The sequence below is a fragment of the Apium graveolens genome, chromosome 9, assembly GCF_009905375.1.
Source record: "Apium graveolens cultivar Ventura chromosome 9, ASM990537v1, whole genome shotgun sequence".
NCBI classification, from domain to species: domain Eukaryota; kingdom Viridiplantae; phylum Streptophyta; class Magnoliopsida; order Apiales; family Apiaceae; genus Apium; species Apium graveolens.
The window spans coordinates 59,575,214-59,598,689 of NC_133655.1; positions in this window are offsets into that span (position 1 = coordinate 59,575,214).

Genomic DNA, 23,476 nt, shown 5'->3' on the forward strand with positions numbered 1-23,476 from the left:
GACACTGATTTTTAATCTGGAGAAAAATTTGGATTTCATTGCTAGTTGTGCATAAGGCTAGGCGTCAAATGACTAGTAGTCGGATCATAATTTGTAAGTAGTCTAGGGTTGAATGAGATGGAGCGAAACGTACTCATTCAAGAATTGTTGAAAAAAAAGAAAAAAAAGGAAAAACTATATGTATTTATGCATAATCGATCAAGAGTGGGCTCTTTAATACTCGATTTATTAAGTTCTAGGGGACTTTGTGCCCAGTGACCTAAGGATTTTCTAGTCTGAGATCCACTAACCTAACACTCACTACATGGGTATTACTGTATAAGTCTTGTGGGACCTCACTCATTGCACGATCAAATAAGCAATTTTGTTATGTGTTCAATAATAGCATGAATCCTTATAAAACTCTAGTAGGAAGGAGGTGTTGTGAGTCATTATGCGTTTAACATATATTCTGTTTATAAACTTTTGATTGTCTTGATGATAGATACGTTATGGTTATTGATCTAGTTTCGAGAGTACATCTGTTAAGCATCCACACACGCACATTTCTTGTTTGTGAGTTGGTTTGCAGGGTTTATTCGAACTCTGTTTTAAGTCGTTGCATTCTTAGAGGCATTAGCTTATTGGTTGGTTATGGTTATTCTGAGGGGATCGAGTGTACTATCATTTAGTTGCATTCACGTAGTTGCATTCATGCATTAGGTTTGTTTAATAGATTTGAGTCTATTTATGCTTGAGGAAAAGCAGTGATTCAAGTTTGAGGGTGTGATAAGTGGATTTTATATCTACTTGGAATGCTTCATTGCAAGCTTAGGTTGGTGTTTTGGACTCAAGTTGTTGGTGTTTTTGATGTATTTTTATGTTTTTGCATCTCAGGCACTAGTTGGAAGAAGAATGGAGCTTTTATTGAATATATTCTGAAAAGAGCCAAGAATCTAAAGGCAAGGCCATTCCCAAATTGTAGAGGATCTCGAGAGCTTTGCGTGGACAAATGGATCGCCAAATTCTGACAGACGGAACTCAAACTGCAGACAAAACAAGAAATGGAGCCAATGTAGCAAAAGTGTGGTGTGCCCGTGTGGGGAGTTCAGGCGGACGTGCCAGAGTGCAGATAGCGCGCGCCCACACGCAGGTTGGAGCGGCCGCGCGGGAAGTTTTGTCCAGAACTTTGTTTTGACTTGGATTCGAAGAATTTGAAGCCCAGAACATCCAGAAGCCTATATAAACCCAAAAATAATACATTTTTAACAACAGGGAGACCAAGAAATAGCAGCAAGAAGACCTAATAGAGCAAATTTAATGAAGGAGAAGAAGAACTTGTTTTACTTGTGATTCTTTGCTTAAGTTTTAATCTTGGATGCTTATTTTCTTTATTGTTTGAACCTAATAATCTTGCTAACGTACAATGATTATTATTCAGTTTATAAAGACTTAGTTTATTTACCATGCTTTCATTGGAACCCACGGTGATGATGAGTTCGGTTATGAACTAATCGTTATCGTGGGGTTCTAACGGATTTACTTATGGATTTCTATAGTTAATTGTTTTGATACCTAAGTGTGTGTTGATTGTATGATATCCTAGTATTGGTTAGGCTTATTATCACGAACTTATAAGATAGCGTGTTAATCTATATTGAAGCGATAGTGAATATAGTGGTTTAGAACTTGTCATGCTAGCATAGGTTTATGTATTTTTATGCTTGATTTGTAGGTAATTTTAACCATCTTACTTGCCCTAGGTAATCACGATAGATAACTTGCGCATTAAACCTTTATGTTGTCAAATTCTATAGACATATAGGGTCTCAACATAATTGGTGTTTATTCAGCTTCTATCTCTTTTGTGGATGTCTGGTAGTAGGGTATCCATGCAACGAAAGTTGGCGTTTACTAGTTTCGTGTTATCTCAATAGTTGTCATCACCATTACATGCTAAGGTTAAGAACAATGACTTTGAATGAAGTATTTAATGAAGTTAGAATCCCATGTTTGTCTCATATAAGTAATTCAATCACTTTTAATCTCTTAGTTACTTGCATGTTAGTATAATCATAGTTATAAAACTTCTCAATTTGTTACTTGTCTTAGCATTGAACGATAATCATACATTGATGCATAGGTGCACATTCTGAATTTAACCTAAACAAGTATTTGAGGGAACGAACTAGAAAATATTCTATATTACTTGTGAACGCGTATACTTGCATGAAATTTTAGCACGAGTTTTCGTCCTAACAATAGTGTATACACCCTGTATATCCCCAAGTGTTTTCGATTTCTTCTTTCTTTTATAAGTTTGGGGTGAGTTTGTGTCCCTAACCCTTTTGGCCTGTGCTCTTGGATGAGAGCTTTGTTCAATAGTTACATCCTTTTGGGAGGATGCAACTAGTAATGAGATAGATTCCTTATTAAGCACTACAGTTTGTTGGGAAACTGCAGTGTGGCTAGGCTGGTTTACACACACCTCTCCCTCCTTATCCTTAGGGTTTCTTTGATTTTCACCCTGTCCCTCACCAGGCTCACTTCCCTTCACACTCCCTTCTTGGCTTTTTGTATATTTAAAACTAGTTTCTTTTGAGAGAAACTAGAATGGGTTTTCTTTGATTTGGATTTGGAAATTTTTGATTTAATGGCTTGGGTAGGCACCTGTTTGGTCATTGTCACAGATTCCATATCCACAATTATCTACAAAGAAACTGGTGGTAGAGAAGCAATAGGGACAAAAGTGTTTACCTCACTTACCTGAGGTTGCTCTATTCTTTTCTAAAGCCTAGTCTCCTAACCTCACCTAACTTGGTGGTAGTAAGAGAATAACCCATATAAATAAGCATGTTACTCACATCAGTGTCTGTGTGTGGAGCAAAAATGTTATTTTCAGGCAATTTAAAGCATGCTTCAAGAGTATCACAGTTATTACAATGTTCCTTACCTTTGAGAGAGAAGGTGATGGTATTATCCTTGGATTTGAACATAGCCGTAGTCCAAATACAACTTCACAGAAGATGACAGGGGACTCAAGCATATGATAACTCAATTTGTAGCTTCGAATAAAGTCCATCATTTTGTTATAGTCTTCAGATGCAGGAATCTCCTTGTTCACCAAGGCTACGAAGTTGTTCTTTTCATATACATACCCAGTTTGAGACATGAATTTTACTACGGGTGCCATTACTATGATTGCAAGTGGTTGCGGAAAAGGTTTTCTTTTTGCTTTGGAGAAGAAGAGAGATTAGAGATAGCTTGAGAAAGATAAAAGTAATAATGATAATGAAATTAACTTTTATACTTTCACAAAAATAAATGGTTTAAAAAAAAAGGAAAAATAGAGTAGCCAAACAAATTAGCCCAAAATAGTCGTTAAAAAATAAAGAAAACTGTGAAAATTTTAATGATTATCCATCAAAGTATACTTACATGTTATAAGTAAATTCGACGAATAATATCTGGAATTAACAGCTAAGATTGAGAGAAATTCGACGGATAAGGATTAAACATTTATCCATCAAGATAAAAGTACCAAGAATAACATTTAATATTTCAACGGATATTGATTTTCAACGGATAATGAACATCCATCGAGATGTAAATTTTGACTTAGCCAAAATTTCATCTTAGACAGGAAATATTAAATTTTATTCTGGCTACATATTAAATTGCTTAGACATCAAAACAAATTAGGATTAATTAAGTATACCTAACTCACTTACCAACCTATTAAAGGTGGATTCATCAAGTGGCTTGGAGAAGATGTCTGCAAGTTGCTTCTCACTTGGAACAAAATGAAGTTCCACAGTACCATTTATGACATGCTCTCTAATGAAGTGGTACTTGATGTCAATGTGCTTAGTCCTTGAATGTTGTACTAGATTTTCAGTAATTGCAATGGCACTTGTGTTATCACAGAAAATAGGAATCTTATTCACCCGTAAACCATAGTCCAACAGTTGATTTTTTATTTATAAAATATGTGGACAACAACTACCAGCAACAATTGTTATTCCCCAGCAATGCAACAAGAATTACAGAAGGGGGGGTTGAATGTAATTATGGCTCATTTTTACATTTTAAGACTGTTCTTACTTAATATATAACATATTTTGATTTTTTAAGAAGTGCGGAATGAAACTTGAATTGAAATCAAACACAAACTAATAAAACACAAAGCTTTAAAACTTTCTGGTGGATTTGAACTTATCCACCAGAGATATATATAAGTATGAGAACTCTGTGATGCTTGAATAGCACACAGCTGCTTACAAGAGAACTTACAAACTTATAGAGAAATTCTTAACAGATACAGCTTTATCTGTCTCTCTGAAAATAATGCTTACTTAGTTAGTTGTTCTACTTGCTACACTTGATTTATATATTACCAAGTTACATGACAGTAAGACAAGATAATAAGACAAACTATATCTAGTCTGACTCCATGCTGTTTTACTACTCTATTCCAGCATCTTTGAATATCTTCATAAATACATGGAAATGGTAATGTTTCTTTGTTCTCTAAAACCTATAATTAGGCTGCCACATTTCATTTGCAAACACCCGACGCATGTGATTGTGTTGTCACTGTCAACTGCTAATTTGAATATTATCATATGTCGGGATTATGTTGATCATCCTTCGGGAGCCTTGTTGATTATCCGTCGGGAGCCTTGTTGATTATTCGTCGGTAGTCTTTGTAGATCATCCGTTGGAAGCATTTCTGTCACTTGACTCCATTTCACTTATATAGAATTACAAGACATCGTATATTTATAATTAGCCAACCTATTCTGTCTATCAATCTAGTAGTCAACATGATTTAGAGAATCCTACATAATCTAATAGAATAAAAACATTGTTGTTTGCAGAATGTGTTGCAAGACTTATTTTTACATAAGCTACACTCTCGATGGATGTTAAATTGTCATCCGTCGGGACTATAAAGTTCATTCGTTGGAACTATATTAAAACATCCTTCGAGAGCTACAAAAACACTAAGCTAAATCTACTAAGGTGTTTTATTTAACTTATCATCAAGTTCCCAACATATTCCTAACAATCTCCCCCAATTTATGTCTACTGGAATTGTAGCCATAAATTAAGAGAAACTTGATGATAACAAAACACCCTAAATGTATAGATTAAATAATAGTAGATGAAACTAGTTAGTGCTACAAATTATTAAAAATTGGATAAAGTAAAGTGAACAAATATTTCTCACAATCATTTTCAAGGTGCTTCTCTAGTCTGAGCAGATGATTTCTATTTCCTTGATGGTCTTGATTTCTTCCCAAGCTTCCAATTATTTTCTTCTATTTGATTTTGGAGTTGTCTATGAAATTCAAATTCTTCAGTATTTGATAGATCCAACTTTTCTTGCATTTACAAAAGAGTCTCATTGCTTGAGATACTCAATTGGTCATCCAATATGAAGAATCTTCTAACACCTTTGTTATCCATGAATTCCATTAGCCAGTAAGGCCTTAAATGTACTATATTTCCTGTGAAAGGAATGGATAGAGGTTTTGGAAGTACATTTGAGGCTTTTCTGCTCCTTAGTTCTTCTATCTTCTTTAGAACCAATTTCTTGGCTGTCACGTTGAATCCAAAATTCTTCTTGAAGGATGAGAAGATCTTTATCAAAACAGAACAACTTTCTTGGAGAATTCTCTGAAGGGGCCATATGATTTCTTTACCACCCTTGTATTTGAAGACCAGTCTTTCAGGGAGATGTCTATGAGCATCAATTCCTCTTACTTCTTCTAGTTCATCCAAGTAGAGATTTATATCTAAAACTTCTTTGATGTCACAGATGTATAAATGATCTCCCTTGTTGATAGTTAGTTGAGCTTTAGTTAGGGTTTTAGTTCCGAGTTTCACGGGCTTGACCTTCTTGATTGCTCTTGTCTTTGTCTTCTTTAGCTTGTTGAGGAATGGTAAGTTAAGTTCATGAAGAGACAAGTTATCCTAGTCTATAGGCTCATCCTTTGGAACTATTGGCTCACCATAAAAGTTCTTTGTAGGATCTGCCTTAACTTCATCCTGCACTGCTGAGGGCTTGGATGTTTGAGTTGTAGTACACTATTGGGAATGTTGTCTTCCATTACCTCATCACTGAAGTCCAATTTTATTTTGGAATGGAGCTTGTATCTGAACTTCCTCTTTTGTTGAGGTTTCTTGTGCATTTTCTCATCCTGATCTTCAGCTACTACAGGTTGCTTTTCAGAGATTTCAGTTACAGCTTTCACAGCTTGAAGCTTGGCTACTATAGCATCTTGCTCTTTCTTTTGTTTGAGCTTCTTAGCATCTAAAGCAGCTTACCTCTTTTATTCCTTGATTCTTTCTTTTTTCTCCTTTTTAGCTGCTACAAACTGAAGGTGTCCAGCCACCACACAGATGTCTTTCCCATTCCTGTAGATTTTGGAAATTCTCTTCTTTTGAACTGAATCAGTTGGATCTTTGAAGAATGCAATAGACCTTGCTAACAGCTTCTTTTCATCTGGCCTTGGAGTCTCAAACATAAGATCCAAGGGATTTTTGTCAGATGACTTTGGATAGTTTTTTTTTGGGCTTCAAAACCATATTGGCTTTTGGAGACTTTATGCATGAAGGTTGGCCCTTTTCCAAGTTATCTAGATTCAATTCATTCATATAAATTTGCTTGACTTGAGAGAAGTGATGAAAGATCTTGTTAGTTTTCTCAATTGGACCAAATTTCTTCTGAATTGCTCCATCAATTTTCTTCCATTTATCATCTAATTCCTTTTCAGCTGCTGTAACATCAAGCTTTGAGAAATTTGACTTTGAATTCAACTTAGCAGCTGCTATCTGGATCAGATCAATGCTGTCCAAGACTGCTGGCTTAGGAAAAGTAATTTCTGGAACAATTACTTGGCTGACTTGTATATTAAGCATACTCTCCCCCTCACTTGTTGGCTCTCCTTGACTAACTGGGACTATTGGATATTTCTCCCTCTTTTTGTTAACATCAAGTTGATTGGAGGTAGAAGTTTGTGCAACCACTAGCTTTTGAAGTAACTGGGTTTGTTGAGCTTGATGTAAATGAATTGCAGTAAGAGAGGCTTCCACTGCTTTTAGTTTTGTATCCAGGGAGTCTACTTTTGTTGCAAGATTAGAGTTTTTCCTCAGTTGTCTATTGATGTCAAGCATGGTTGTGTTTAGAAATTAGCATCCAGCCTCTCAGAAATATCCTTCTTGACCTGATCAATCTCTATTTTTATTGTTGTGACATCCAGATTGTGTTGAAGAGATTAAATTTGGTGTAGTTGAAGAGAATAGAGATATGCTTGAAGAAGATTCTTGGTGTTTGCATTGGTATGAAAAAGAGTAGTCTTGAAGTGTTGCTCATCAAATTCTTTGGAAAACACCAAGATGGAATGTTTGATATTGAGCTAGGGCCTGCTTCCCCTCCTATGTCCATGAGCTCTTCTTCATTATCATCTTCATCTCCAAAGAAGTCTTCAGAACCACCAGTTCCATAATCAACATCATCACCAGTTGTGGGAGGCATGACTGAGATGGCATCTTTGGCTCTTTGCATGAAGGCTGTTTTATGTACCAGATTTAGCATTCTTTCTGCAGCCACATTGTCCTGCTCAGCTAGAACTTGATAAGTTGAGACAGGGTGACTAAACGCCTGAGCTTCATAAGAACATAATCTAAGACAACTTAATATTCTTGCTGAATTAGTTGTTTTTTTCAGCCTCATTGACATCCATTAACTCACTTATAATGGGCTCTTCCAATTCAGTTGTATCTGCTTTTCTCTCAATTTTTCTCTATTCTTGTATCAAGGGCTACCCTTGGCTCACCACGCTCACACCCTCACCTTCACCTACTAAGGTGGAACTCCCCTCACTCACTTTTGTCAGACTGGAAGAAATAGTCTATATTACTTCTCTCATTTCCTCTCCTTTTGCCTGAGAGCAACTCAGCCTCTCAGTTTGTTCACTCCCTTCCCTCAAACCTAGGAGTGATTGTACAACCACTAACTCATCTACACTTGAAACAATTTTTGAAAATTCAGCTTGTGTAGTGAGTATCAATGGATGAGGAACATCCATCGGGGTAGTAGTTAGAATAGCCGACGGATGACTGCTGTTAGGCATATCCGTCGGGATACAATCACTAACCGACGGATGAACAATATCCACCGGCATAGAAGAAATGATAGAGTTTGGAGTGGAAACTATTGTGGACTCTGTCCAAAATGATGAAAATGTTGGCACAGAAGTCTCAACAGTTCCTGAAAGAATTGGCAAGTGAGCCAACAAATGATGCTCATTTGCATTGAATTTTGGCTTCTCCAACAGAGTTAAAGAAGGAGAATCAGGGATTGATGTGTTGATCATATTCATAACTAGAGAGTTTGTGGGAGAGTTTTGTGTGTGTGGTGCTTTTATTATTAAAGATTTTGGCTGTGACTTCATATTTATTGGAGCCACATCAAACTGAATTTGAGATGGTGCAGTGACTGAGTCTTTAGCTGCAGTTTGCACTGTGTGTGATCCCTGTGCATCCCCAGTGTGTTTAGATTTCTTCTTTCTGGCATAAGATTGGGGTGATCTTGTGTCCCTTACCCTCTTGGCCTGTGCTCTTGGCCTGTGCTCTTGGCTATTGTCCTTATTAATCAATTTAGTTTGTTGGGAAACTATAGTGTGGCTAAGCTGAGATTCACTCACCTCTCTAACCTTATTCTTAGGGCTTCTTTGATGTTCACCCTATCCCTCACCTACCTCACTCTCCTTCACACTCCCCTCTTGGTGTTTGGTGGATTTCACAACTGGTTTCTTTTGAAAGAAACTAGAGGGGGCTTTCTTTGATTTTGATTTAGAAACCTTTGGTTTAGTGGCTTGGGTGGGCATCTGTTTGGTCACATTCACAGATGTCATTTCCACAGTTGAAGGCAAAGAAATAGGTGGTTGAGAAGTAGTGGTAGAGATATAGATGTTTACCTCACTTACCTGAGGCAATTCCATGATAGGAAAATAGACAAGGGGCACCTCTTTGTGGTGATCAACCCTGTTCAAATCTACAATAACTCTTCTTTCTTGAACCCAATAATTCACTTTATTGGTTGGGTTCTCAATTACAAGATTCTCACAAATATGGTTAGGAATAATCATGAAGAATCTATCATAATAAACTTTTTTAGATCTCTTTTTGATTTCCCCTAACTTGTATCCTAACTCAAACATGATGACATCACTGAAATTGTAGTACTTATCAGTAAGAAGCATGTTAAGCATTGTAGTGTTAACAGAATCAGAGTTACTTATTTTACCAGAAAACACCTTGGTAACTACATCACACAGATAGCTCCACTCTTTTCTAAGACCTAGTCTCCTATTTTCACTTAACTTAGTGGTAGGAAGTGGATAGCCCATAGAATTAAGCAAATTAACTATATCAGCATCTATGTGTGGCTTAGTAGTAGTGTTATCAAGAATTTTAAAGCATGCTTTGATAATATCACTGTAAATGCAATGTTCTTTACCTTTAACGGAGAGAGTGATGGTTTTGTCAGTTGCTTGGTAAACAGGAGTAGTCCACATCTCCTCCACAACTTCACAGTAGATTGTGGGTGATTCCACCATGGCATAACCGAGCTTGCATCCCTTCACAAAATCCATCATTTTGTAATAATGCTTAGATGCTGGAATCTCTTTGTTCATTAGAGCCGCAAAGTTATTCTTCTCATATATGAATCCTGACTGAGACATGATCTTTACTGTTGTCATTGTTAAAGCAAGAAAATTCCAGAAAGAAAGGGGTTTTGCTTTGAGAAAGAAGAGAATAGTTAATAGCAGTAGGGAGAGATAAAAGCAATACTAAACTGAAGTTAGGCTTTTATGTGCTCTCAAATAAAATGGGATAAAAAATAAAGATAAAAATTAAAAGACCCAATGAGAATTGCCCAAAATAGCCGTTTAAAAATAAAATAAACTGTCAAAATTCTGTCAATTATCTGTCGTGATACACTTATAGACTGTAAGTATATCCGATGGATAATGTTTAGTGCTTTTAACGTCTAAGATGTAGACAATTCGACGGATGAGAATAAAACAATTATCTATCGGGTTTAAAATAATTCAGAAAAGTAATTGATTTTTACCAAGATATTCTATTTTGACGGATGATCAAACTCGATGGATAATGAACATCCATTGAGATGTAAATTTTGACTTAGCCAAAATTTCATCTAAAACAAAAAAATCAATTAAGTTTATGTCTGCATTTCAACTTGCAAAATTATCAGAAATAATTTAAGAATAGTTAAGCATACCTAACTCACTTACCAACTAGTAAAGGTGGATTGATCAAGTGGCTTGGTAAAGATATCTGCAAGCTGCTTTTCACTTGGAACAAAATGAAGTTCCACAGTACCATTCATCACATGTTCCCTAATGAAGTGGTACTTGATGTCTATGTGCATTATTCTTGAATGTTGTACTGGATTTTAAGTGATGGCAATTGAACTTATGTTATCACAGAAAATAGGAATTATGTCCACTTATATACCATAGTTCAACAGTTGGTTTTTCATCTGTAGAATCTGTGCACAGCAACTACCAACAGCAATATACTCAGCTTCAATTGTAGAAGTAGAAACTGAATTTTACTTTTTACTGAACCAGGATACTAGCTTGTTTCCTAGAAATTGACAGGTTCTTGTTGTACTTTTTCTATCTATTTTACAACCTGCATAATCTGCATCTGAATAACCAGTTAGATCAAAACCAGAATCTCTAGGGTACCAAATGCCAAGTTTTGGTGTGCCCTTGAGATATCTGAAAATTCTCTTAATAGCTACTAAGTGAGATTCTCTAGGATCAGCCTGAAATCTAGCACAAAGACAAGTAGCAAACATTATATCTGACCTACTAGCTGTTAAGTACAGAAGTGAGCCAACAATGCCTCTATATCTTCAAATATCCACATACTTTTCAGTAGTGTTTAATTCAGGTTTAGTTATAGTGGCTGTGGCGCCCTCCAAACCCGGGTCAGAAGTTTGGGGTCCACACGCACACACACCTAATTTATAACTTGCTTATAACAATAGTAAAGTTATGCAATGACCCTACTTACCAACTACCATGGACTGCAAGAGGTTAAAGTATGCACACAAGCCACACACACACACTTTATATTACATCGTCCAAATCCCAACAATTCAAACTTAGAATTGATCATTAAACATTATTACAAACTTTTACAAACTTAAACTATCTCAAAAAGCTGCCAGCTAGCTTAACTCGATCAACCTGGACCCCTAGCTCTTGCACTGGATTGGGGATCCTCGCTACCAACTGGTTCCTTCTTAACTGGAAAAGAACATAAAAAACATCACACAAATGAGCTAACTAGCTCAGCAAGTCACAATGACAAGACTGAGAATAATGATCATCAAGTGAAAGGGATTAAGGTATCAAGTGAACAATGATTAATGATTTAGAAATGGATAATATATTTTTATTTTAAAAAATCAAGGTTAGGCTGCTGATCAGTCACGCACTAACCCCGAGCAAGGCACACAACTCTGCTCTAATTACTGGATCCATGGCACACATTGGCCTAACTTGACAACCAATCTGGTCTGACCACGAATCTGGTCCATAAGTTTTTTTATAAAACAATCCAATTCTAACATAATAACAGAATAAACAATGTAAAGAAATAAACAAAATCATAAGCAACATTGGATATTCAATAATGAAATGGTTGTCATCTTCACAAAGCATTAATGTGTCAATTTCAAAGAATGGTTGTTAGGTAATGAAAGAATTGGATAACAAAAGGGATCAACGTTTCAAGGTTACAAGGATTTGGTCTTCAAAGCATAAGGTACAATGGTTTGAATATGTAAGCAATTTGATTCAGTGTTTGGTATTTAGTTTGTATGTATTTGTGGGGTAGTATCGTATATCTGTAATTCGTATTCGGGTATACAACAATCAATGTGTCAGAAGAATAAGGTTTACGACTCAAAGATCGACAACTGGAATTAAGGTTTAAGGTTCACTGCTTCAAAGCACTTGCAATATAGAATAGGATTATCAATCATCAACAATATATCTTGAGAAAGTTCAGATTACTTGCCTGGTACTAGCTTGCTATACTTTACTAACTTCCAATTACCACCGTCTTACTCCTCGACTATCTGTTTCCCTTTCCTACGCCTTGCCTCTTCTGCTCACACATCATAAATATCTATCATTACTCAACTCATACGATTCTATTCGATATACACTTCTATCTACCCTTCGTTTTACCCAAATCCGATTAACGGATTGAAAGTTATGTTATAAACAAGTAAATACCGAACATATTGATCGATAGTTAAACAACAAGTCACATGTAACACGTAACATGTCAAATCATCAATGATATACCATTTATAAAGAAGTCTCGAGTCATAAACAGGCTTACGGGTATTAATATGATTTTTAAAATATTTTTCGGAATTAAAACGGGTCGTTGGATCAATTTTAAAGCAATAAACAGGGTTCAGTTGGCCACATCTGGCTTCAAAATAATTTTCTAATAATTATCGAGCCTTGAAAACAATTTAAAGTAATATTTTAAAGCTCAAAATTATATTTCAAAATGTTTAAATCATTAATAAATAATTAAATCTAATTAAATAATTAATTAAAATCAATTAATAATTAATTAAATCAATTAATCAATTAATTTTCGAATTAATTGACCAATTAACTAATTAATTATTAACTAAAATTAATTAAATAATTAATTCAGATTTATTTTTGAAATAAAAATAATTTTTGGAATTAAAATAATAATTTTTGGAATTTTCAAAAATTAAAAATGAATTTTTTTTATAATTAAAATAAGTAGGAAATATGATTTTTAAATAATTTATAAACAGGAACCCTAAATTTGCAAGTTCTGGACACCTAGGGGACCAAACTGTATCGTTTTTAAAACTACAAGGGCCTGTTTGCAATTTTGCCAGCCCCGCCGTCGACTTCACCGGAGTGTGGCCGGAGAACACGATCCCGGCCACCTCAGGCCCCCAAATTCTCCAGAATTAAAGTACAAACCACCAGGAACTTATTCCAGTAATCAAAACACATAACCTATTTCAGAATTGACCAGAAAATGCTCAAGAAACTCGCCGGTTTCCGGCGAGCTCGACGAAAATTTAAAAACACAACTCCCTTAAAACTACGAATCCTCTGTTAACGAGCTATACACCAATTGATTGCAAATTTCATAAGGAACACAACCCACTATATTTCAACAGCTAATAACCCCTAGAACAAAAGGCCCTAATTTTCAATTAAGAACATTCATACAGGTTATAAACCCTAATTTTAAAATTCGAAGATTAAACTCAATTTTGAACATGTTATTGAACTCCAGATCAGTCATATGACATATGAAAATCATCAGGATAACAAGCTCTACAACATGCAAGCATCAAATCATTCAAACAACCATCCGTACAAAAATTCATATTTTTAATCAAAATAATTCGAAAATAATTAAAAATATATAAAATCAACCTTTGATTCTGCAGTAAAACGAGTTCCAGAATCTGATAATACTCCTCAAACCCTTCGATTTGGTTACTCGAGCTTTGTAAACAGAAATCACTAACACCTTCAAAAGCTGGTTTGATTTTCAGAAGATTATATGAATATATAGATTTTCTCTGTAAATTTTTATAATTACTGTTTGCAAATGATTTTTAGTACGAAATAAAATACGGTAAAGGCTATTTATAATTATGGAAAATTAGTATCCTGTTGGATCATTCCGGATATAAAATGGTACGTTTATTTATAAAAACAGATTCAATCGGGATAATTATCCAAATATGTACAATTTGTACTGCGGTCTTGGTCTCAGCGCCTGGTTACACGTATTACGAGGTGATAATTATAATAGTTTAATAAAAAGATCCCGTTTATCAAAAATATGAGTTTTATTGATTTACCGAAACGAATATTGGATTGAAAATATTGCGTCGGGACCCGCGCAGGACAAACCGTACGCCGGATCGAAAAAGTTGAAACATGGAAAATGCTCGGAATATTGCAATTTGGTTAGGAAGGAGTTCTCGGAAGAGTTTCGGGTTATGAAAACGTAAGAACGGGTGACATCGGTTGGTTCCCGTTTATATAAAATAGTTTATAGATACAGAAAAAGATTTTATAAAATCCATAAATTTCCTATAAAATCATAAATAAACATAAAAATAAATAGGAAGATATAACAATTATCTATATTTTATTTTGGACATATAAAAATTAAAATAATTAATTAATATTTTTTTTGAACATCCAAATACATATACCACTTAACAGTTAATTCACAAAATAAATGCTGGACATGCATATTATTTATTTATTAGCAAAAATAATTACACGATATATCCCAGATATTACAGTGGCCATGCGAGTTTTTTGCAGATGTGCAATCCATTAGATCAAACTTCTTTAAAAGATCATAAATATATTTTATTTGACTAATGAATATTCCATCACTAACTTCCTTAACTTGTAAACCAAGAAAGTAAGTTAGTTCTCCTATCATGCTCATTTCATACTTACTTTGCATCAATTTGGCAAACTTTTATCAAAATTTGAACAAGTATACTAGAGCCATTAAAATTTTTAAAGAATAAAGTTTTGTCAACAGTACCTCTTGTGAAATGATTTTCTAAGAGAAACTTTGACAAAGTATCATACCAGTCTCTAGGTGTTTGCTTCAATCCATAAAGTGCTTTCAAAAGATAGTAGACATATTCTGAAAAATTTGGATCTTAAAAACTAGGAGGCTGACTGACATAGACTTCCTCCTCCAAATCTCCATTCAGAAAGGAACTTTTGACATCCATTTGAGAGACTTTGAAATTGGCATTGGTTGCATAGGCTAAGAAAATTCTGATGGCTTCAAGTCTTGCAACAGGAGCAAAAATTTCATCAAAATCTATTCCTTCTTCTTGACAGTAGCCCTTAGCAACCAATCTAACTTTGCTCCTGACAACTATGCCATTTTCATCCATCTTGTTTCTGAATACTCATTTGGTATCAATTGGATTCTTTCCTTTAGGCTTGGGTACCAGCTTCCATAGCTTCTTCCTTTCTAATTGGTTTAGCTCTTCTTGCATAGCCGGAACCCAATCAGGATCCAACAGAGCTTCTTCTACCTTCTTTGGTTCTTCCTTTGAAACAAAGCTGTTATATAGATATTCTTCTTGAGTTGCTTTTCTTGTTTGAACTCTATAAGATGCATCTCCAATAATGAGCTCAAAAGGGTGATCTCAAGTCCATTTTCTCTGTTGAGGTAGATTAGCTCTAGATAAAGAGGCCTCATCATTGTCTTGATGTGTTGAGTTTTGGTTAGAAGAAACTCCCCCTGAGTTTGTGAATCTTTGATTTGAAGAAGGAATTCTTTCTGTAGGTGATCTGTTTTGACTCTCAGCTTCTTCCATTGTTTCGATGGATGATGCACTTTTTATCTTGATGGATGAAGCTGACTGTCTACCAACTTATGGTGCATTATACAACTCGAAAGATGCTGAATTTTGAGCATCATTGGAGATTGTGTTTTCTGCATTATCCTTATCCATTGTTTCTTGATCACTATCATCATCACTGTCTTCACAAGTCATATCCACATTGTCAAATTTGAGGCTCTCATGGAAATCTCCATCTTGTAGTCCTTCAATCTTTTTATCATCAAACACAACATGTACTAATTCCATAACAATGTTGGTTATCAGATTATAGACTCTATATACTTTTTTAACAACATATCCAACAAAAATTCCTTCATCTGCTTTGGCATCAAACTTTCCATGTTGATTAGTTTAATTCCTTAAGATATAACATTTACAGCCAAAGACATGTAAGAAATTTAGAGCTGGCTTCCTATTCTTGAACAATTGGTAGGGTGTCATGCATTTGTCTTGATTAACCAAAGAATTATTCTGAGTGTAGCATACAGTATTCACAGTTTCAGCCCAAAAATATGTTGGTAACTTTGATTCTTCTAGCATTGTTCTTGAAGCTTCAATAAGAGATCTGTGTTTCCTTTCCACCCCTCCATTATGTTGTGGAGTTCTAGCTGCAGAAAACTCATGCATGATTCCATTCTCTTCATAAAATAATCTCATCACATAATTCTTGAACTCAGTTCCATTGTCACTCCTGATTCTTCTTACTTTGAGGTCAGGATGATTGTTGACTTGCCTTATGTGATTGATGATGATTTTACTAGCTTCATCTTTGGATTTTAGAAAATATGTCCAAGAGAACTTTGAGAAATCATCTACAATTACTGGGCAATATCTTTTCCTGGAGATTAACAACACATTGACTGGTCCAAACAAATCCATATGTAACAGTTGCAAAGGTTCTTCAATTATTGAATCAACCTTCTTATTGAATGATGCTTTGATCCACTTTCCCTTTTGGCAGGCATCACAGAATCCATCCTTTGAAAACTCCACTTGAGGAATACCTCTAACCAAATCTTTCTTGACTAGTTCATTCATGGTCTTGAAGTTTAAATGGGACAGCTTCTTGTGCCATAGCCAACTTTCATCTTGACTTGCCTTTTTAAATAGGCAAGTGACAGATTCTGCATTTTATGAGTTAAAATCAGCTAAGTACACATTTCCTTTTCTCACCCCAGTGAGAACCACTTTGTTGCTTCTTTTGTTGGTCATAACACAGGCTTCAGAATTGAAAGTGACTGAGTTTCCCTTATCACAAAGATGACTGATACTCAACAAATTATGCTTGAGTCCATCCACTAGGGCAACCTCTCCAGTGATGACATTATCCTTTGAAATCAAGCCATATCCCATAATATAACCTTTGTTGTCATCTCCAAAAGTAATACTTGCGCCAACTCTTTCCTTGAACCCAGTGAGTAGGGTAGAATCTCCAGTCATGTGCCTTGAGCAACCACTATCCAGATACCAAAGATTCTTTCTATTTCCCTGCATACATCCAAATTAAATCAAGTTGATTTTGGTACCCAAGTTTCCTTGGGTCCTGCCTTGTTATCCTTTTTCTTTGGTTTCTTAGGTTTGACCTTATTTGACTTGGTTATTTCAGATTCATCCTTAGTCATTTGAGTTGGACCTTTGAAACCATTCATTGAAGCAGAATTATCATGCATATTTTGATTGACAGGAAAAGGCATGTTGTTTGCAAACATGTTATTCCAGTAGGGGATGCTAAATGGCATTTGAGGCATACTAAATGCATCATTAATAAAGATTAGGTGCAAATGGCATATTAGAAAACTGTGCATTCATATTTTGTGCAGGCAAAACATTCATAGGCATTGTAGACATGGCAGTCATGTTGGGAAAAGAAGAAGGTGCAGACTTGGGAGTAGGCATAGCAAGTTTGCAATTAACTGACAAATGATTAACACTACCACACTTAACACAGATTTTTCTTCGAGCATATTTATCAGGTGTGTAGTTGTTATGTTTTTTTAATCCCTACCTTCCTATTTCTATTGTTTTTCCTTTTTGATTTTGTTTTAACCTCAATCTTTTCTAATATGTCATTCAGTTTCTTGATAGACAGAGCCTAACATTAACTCTCTTTTCTTTCCTTACTTGGCTTGATTCTCCTGGAATAAAGTTTTTAGAAACTGATCCATATTTATCATTCAACTTATCAAGCTTAGCTTTGCTAACTGGCTTACTGACATTCGACGGTTGTGGCTCACTGTCTTTTGACGGATAATCCTTTTGATAATTCAACGGATAATTTTCAGCATCCGTCGAGTCCACATCTGTTGAAAGTCCTTCAACCAAGTTGAAATCAAGCTTCTCTTTATTCTTTTTCCAGGACGCATCACAAAAAGACTCTATACATTGAACTTTAGTGATTTGAGCATGGACATTTCTAGATGATTTCCATGCCTTAATCACTTCATGTTCTCGTTAAAGTTGCTTTCTTAAAATCTCCTCTTTCCTTAAGGATTCTGTTAGTTCATCCTTAGCAACCTTGCATTCTAATTTCAATTTTTCAAAATCAATTAATTGAGTTTCTAGCACAATATTGCTCTCACTTAAAAACACATTTTTCTCCTTAATTTTATTGTTTTCTTTGGTGAGAGAGTTAAGAGTAACACGTAGGTGATATAGTTTAGTAGACATGTCATTTATTGCATCATTATACTCAGCTTTAGATAAATGTGCTAGGTTAGTTGTGATTACCTAATTTCTTGATGAACTGGTCTCTGTTTCATCTGATTTAGCCATTAGGGCTAGATTGACATAGTTTGTTTCCTCATCCTCATCCAATCCATCTATAGCCCAATCATTTTCTTGTGTAATGAAAGCCTTTCCTTTTGCTTGAGCAACTCAAATTATTTCTGCTTATAATCAATAGGCTCAAACTTCTTCTTGCTAGAATCATACTTTCTACACTCACTTGCAAATTGACCTACTAAGCCACATTTGAAACACTTGAATTTAGACTTATCAACCTTGTTTCTGTTTGGCTTAGCTGCTCCAAAATTCTTCTTGAATTTGAGCTCGACAAATCTCCTGGATACGAATGCTAGATTCTCATCTATATCATACATGTCATCTTGGCTCAATTGTTCTTCATTTTCAGCTACCAGCCCTTTACCCTTGCTCTCACAAACCCTTGAGTTTAATGCATATTCCACAGCTTCAACCTTTATCTCCTTTTCCTTCTCTTGCTCAACAACAAGTGCAATGGATCATCCTTTCTTTCTTCCATTCTCCATCCTTTCATCTTGCTCTATTTCAAGCTCATAGGTTTTCAGGATTCCATACAGTCTCTCCAAGGTGAACTCCTTGTAATCTTGAGAATTTCGTAATGAGACTGTCATTGGCTTCCATTCCTTGGGCAGAGATCTAAGGAACTTGAGGTTTGCGTCTTTGGTTTGGTAGACTCTTCCATGCAACTTGAGAGCATTCAGTAGTTTTTGAAATCTACTGAAAATGTCAGTGAGTGACTCACTTTCTTCACAGTGAAAATGCTCATATTGCTGAATCAAGAGTTGCATCTTGTTCTCCCTGACTTGCTCAGTACCATCAAAAATAATTTGAATTATGTCCCAAACCTCTTTAGCTATTTTACAGTTTGTGACGTTATCAAACATATCACCATAAACACCATTAAACAGTATATTCATGGCCTTTTTATCTTTCCAGACTTGCTCAATGTCTGGATCAGACCATTCATGTCTAGGCTTTGGAACTGATGGTTCATTCCCTGTGGCAGCTCTCATAGGGACATGAGGACCTCTTTCAATGCAGTCCACATAAGCTTCATCTTGAGAGAGAAGATGTAGGTGCATCTTCACCTTCCAGTGGTGATAATTGTCTTTGTCCAGAAATGGAATCTTTACGTCGGGAGCCTTGTTGATCATCCGTTGGGAGCCTTGTTGATTATCCGTCGGGAGCCTTGTTGATTATCCGTCGGGAGCCTTGTTGATCAGCCATCGGGAGCCTTGTTGATTATCCGTCGGTAGTCTTTATAGATCATCCGTCGGAAGCCTTTCTGTCACTTGACTCCATTTCACTTATACAGAATTACAAGACATCTCATATTTACTATTAACCAACCTATTCTGTATATCAATCTAGTAGTCAACATGACTTAGAGAATCCTACAGAATCTACTAGACTAAAAACATTATTGTTTGCAAAAATGTACTGCAAGACTTATTATTACATAACCTACACTGTCGATGGATGTTAAATTATCATCCACCGGGACTATAAAGTTCATCCGTTGGGACTGTATTAAAACATCCGTCGAGAGATACAAAAACACTAAGTTAAATCTACTAAGGTGTTTTATTTAACTTATCATCAAGTTCACAACATATTCCTAATAACAATATATTCAGCCTCAGCTGTAGAGGTAGAGACTGAATTTTGTTTTTTATTGAACCAGGATACTAGCTTGTTTCCTAGAAATTGACAGGTTCATGTAGTACTTTTTCTATCAATTTTACAACCTACATAATCTACATCTGAATAACCAGTTAGATCAAAACCAGAATCTCTAGGATACCAAATGCCAAGTTTTGGTGTTCCTTTGAGATATCTAAAAATTCTCTTAATAACTACTAAATGAGATTCTCTAGGATCAGCCTGAAATCTAGCACAAAGACAAGTAGCAAACATTATATCTGGTCTACTGGCTATTAAATATAAAAGTGAGCCAACTACGCCTCTATAGTTTGAAATATCCACAAACTTTTCAGTAGTGTTTACCTCAAGTTTAGTTGCAGTGGCCATGAGAGATTTTGTAGATGTGCAATCCATTAAGTCAAACTTCTTTAAAAGATCATAAATATATTTGGTTTGACTAATGAATATTCCATCACTAACTTGCTTAACTTGTAAACCAAGAAAGTAAGTTAGTTCTCCAATCATACTCATTTCATACTTACTTTGCATCAATTTGGCAAACTTTTTACAAAGTTTTTCATCTGTAGAGCCAAATATAATATCATCTATATAAATTTGAACAAGTATACTAGAGCCATTAACATTTCTAAAGAATAAATATTTGTCAACAGTACCTCTTGTGAAGTGATTTTCTAAGAGAAACTTTGACAAAGTATCATACCAGGCTCTAGGTGCTTGCTTCAATCCATAAAGTGCTTTCAAAAGATAGTAGACATATTCTGGAAAATTTGGATCTTCAAAACTAGGAGGCTGCCTTTCGACGGCTGATGCAGATTGTCTTTCAATGGATGATGCACTTGATCTTTCGACGGATATTGAATTATGTGCTTCATTTATTATAGAATTTTCTGCATTATCCTTAGATATTGTTTCTTTATCACCTTCATCATCACTATCATCACAAATCATCTCAACATTGTCAAATTTTGAGGCTTTTATGGAATCTCTATCTTGCAGTCCTTCAAGCTTTTTATCATCAAACACAACATGTACAGATTCCATAATAATGTTGGCTCTGGGATTGAAGACTGTGTATGCTTTTCCAACTGCATATCCAACAAAGATGCCTTCATCTTCTTTGGCATCAAAATTTCCATGTTGATCAGTCTAATTCCTTAAGATATAATATTTACATCCAAAGACATGAAGAAGATTTAATGTTGGCTTCCTATTCTTGAACAATTGGTAGGTTGTCATGTCTTTTGCTTGATTAACCAAAGAAATATTATGAGTGTAGCATGCAGTATTTTCAGCTTATGCCCAAAAGTATGTAGGCAACTTTTATTCTTCTAGTATTGTTCTTGCAGCTTCAATAAGAGATCTGTTCTTTCTTTCCACCACTCCATTTTGTTATGGGGTTCTTGCTACTAAGAACTCATGCATGATCTCATTCTCTTCATTAAACAACCTCATCACAGAATTCTTGAACTTAGTTCCACTGTCAATCCTGATTCTTCTAACCTTGAAATTAGGATGATTGTTGACTTGTCTAATATGATTGATGATGATTTCACTAGCGTCATATTTGGATTTGATAAAATATGTTCAAGAGAACTTTGAGAAATCATCCACAATTACTAGGCAGTATCTTTTCTTTGAGATGGACAACTCATTAACTGGTCCAAATAAAACCATGTGCAGTAGTTGTATAGGTTCTTCAATTGTTGAATCAAGCTTCTTTTTGGATGATACCTTGATCTTCTTTCCTTTTTGACATGCATCACATAATCCATCCTTTGAGAATTCCACTTGAGGAATGCCTCGTACCAAATTTTTCCTGATTAATTCATTCATAGTCTAGAAGTTTAGATGGGACAACTTATTGTGCCATACCCAACTTTCATCTCGACTTTCCTTGCTAAAGAGACACGTGATAGATTCTGCATTTGATGAGTTGAAGTCAGCTAGATACACATTTCTTTTTCTCACTCCAGTGAGAACCACTTGGTTATTTGAGTTGTTGGTCACAACACAGGCTTCAGAATTGAATGTTACTGAGTTGCCCTTGTCACAAAGTTGGCTGATACTCAACAGATTATGCTTGAGTCCATCCACTAGGGCAACTTCCTCAATGATGATATTATCCTTTGAAATCAAGCAATATCCCACAATATAACCCTTGCTGTCATCTTTAAAAGTGATAATTGGGATAACTCTCTCCTTGAACTTAGTGAGCAGGGTAGAATCTCCATTCTTGTGCCTTGAACACCCACTATCCAAATACCAAATATTCTTTATGTTTCCCTGCACAAAACAAAATCAAATCAAGTTTATTTTGGTACTCAAGTTTCTTTGGGTCCTGTTTTGTTAGCCTTTTTCTTAGGTTTCTTAGGCTTGTCCTCATTTGACTTAGGTGTCTGAGATTCATCCTTAGTCAATTGAGTAGATCCTTTAAAACCATTCATCATTACTGAATTATCATGCACATGTTGGTTAATATGGAAAGGCATATTTTGTGCAAACATGTTATTCCAATAAGGCATGCTAAATGGCATTTGTGGCATACTGAATGCAGCATCGGAAGGATTTTGTGCAAACGACATATTAGGAAATTATGCATTCAAATTATATGCAGGCATAACATTCACGGGATTGTAGGCATGTTAGGAAATGAAGAAGGTGCAGACATGGTTCCAGGTATAACAAGTTTGCAATTAACAGAAAAATGATTAACACTACCATATTTCACACAGATTTTTCTAGGTGCATATTTATCAGGTGTGTAGTTGTTATGTTTCTTAATTCCTACTTTCCCATTACTATTATTTTTCCTTTTTCATTCTTCTTTAAATTCTATTTTCTCCAATCTGTCATTCAATTTCTTGATTGACAGATGACCTACATTTACTCTCTTGTTCTTTTTAACTTGACTTGTTTCTCTTGGAACAAAGTTCTTGGAAACTGATCCATATTTCTCATTTAACTTAGCTAGTTGCGATTTTCTAACTGGATTTATTTCACTCAATGGATGTGGTTCCTTGTCTTTCGACGGATAATTCTTTTAATCATTCTATTGATAACATTCATCATCGGTCGAATCCACATCCGTTGAAAGTCCTTCTTCCAAGTTGGGATTCGGTTTCTCCATGCTCTTTTTCCAGGCTTCATCACAGAATGATTCTATACCTTGAACTTTAGTAATTTGAGCATAGAAATCTCTAGATGATTTCCATGTATTAATTACTTCATGTTCTCGTTCAAGTTGATTTCTTAAAATATCCTCTTTCTTTAAAGATTCAGTCAGTTCATCTTTGGCAATCTTGCACTCCATCTTCAGTTTTTCAAACTCAACAAATTGAGTTTCTAACACATTGTTTCTTTCATTTAAAAACAAATTGTTCTCTTTAATTTTAGAGTTTTCTTTAGTGAGAGATTTGAGTGTAACACACATATGATATAATTCAGTGGACATGTCATTTATAGCATCATTACACTCACCTTTAGATAAATGTGCTAGGTTAGTGTGATTACCTGATTACTGGATGAACTGACTTCTGTTTCATCTGATTT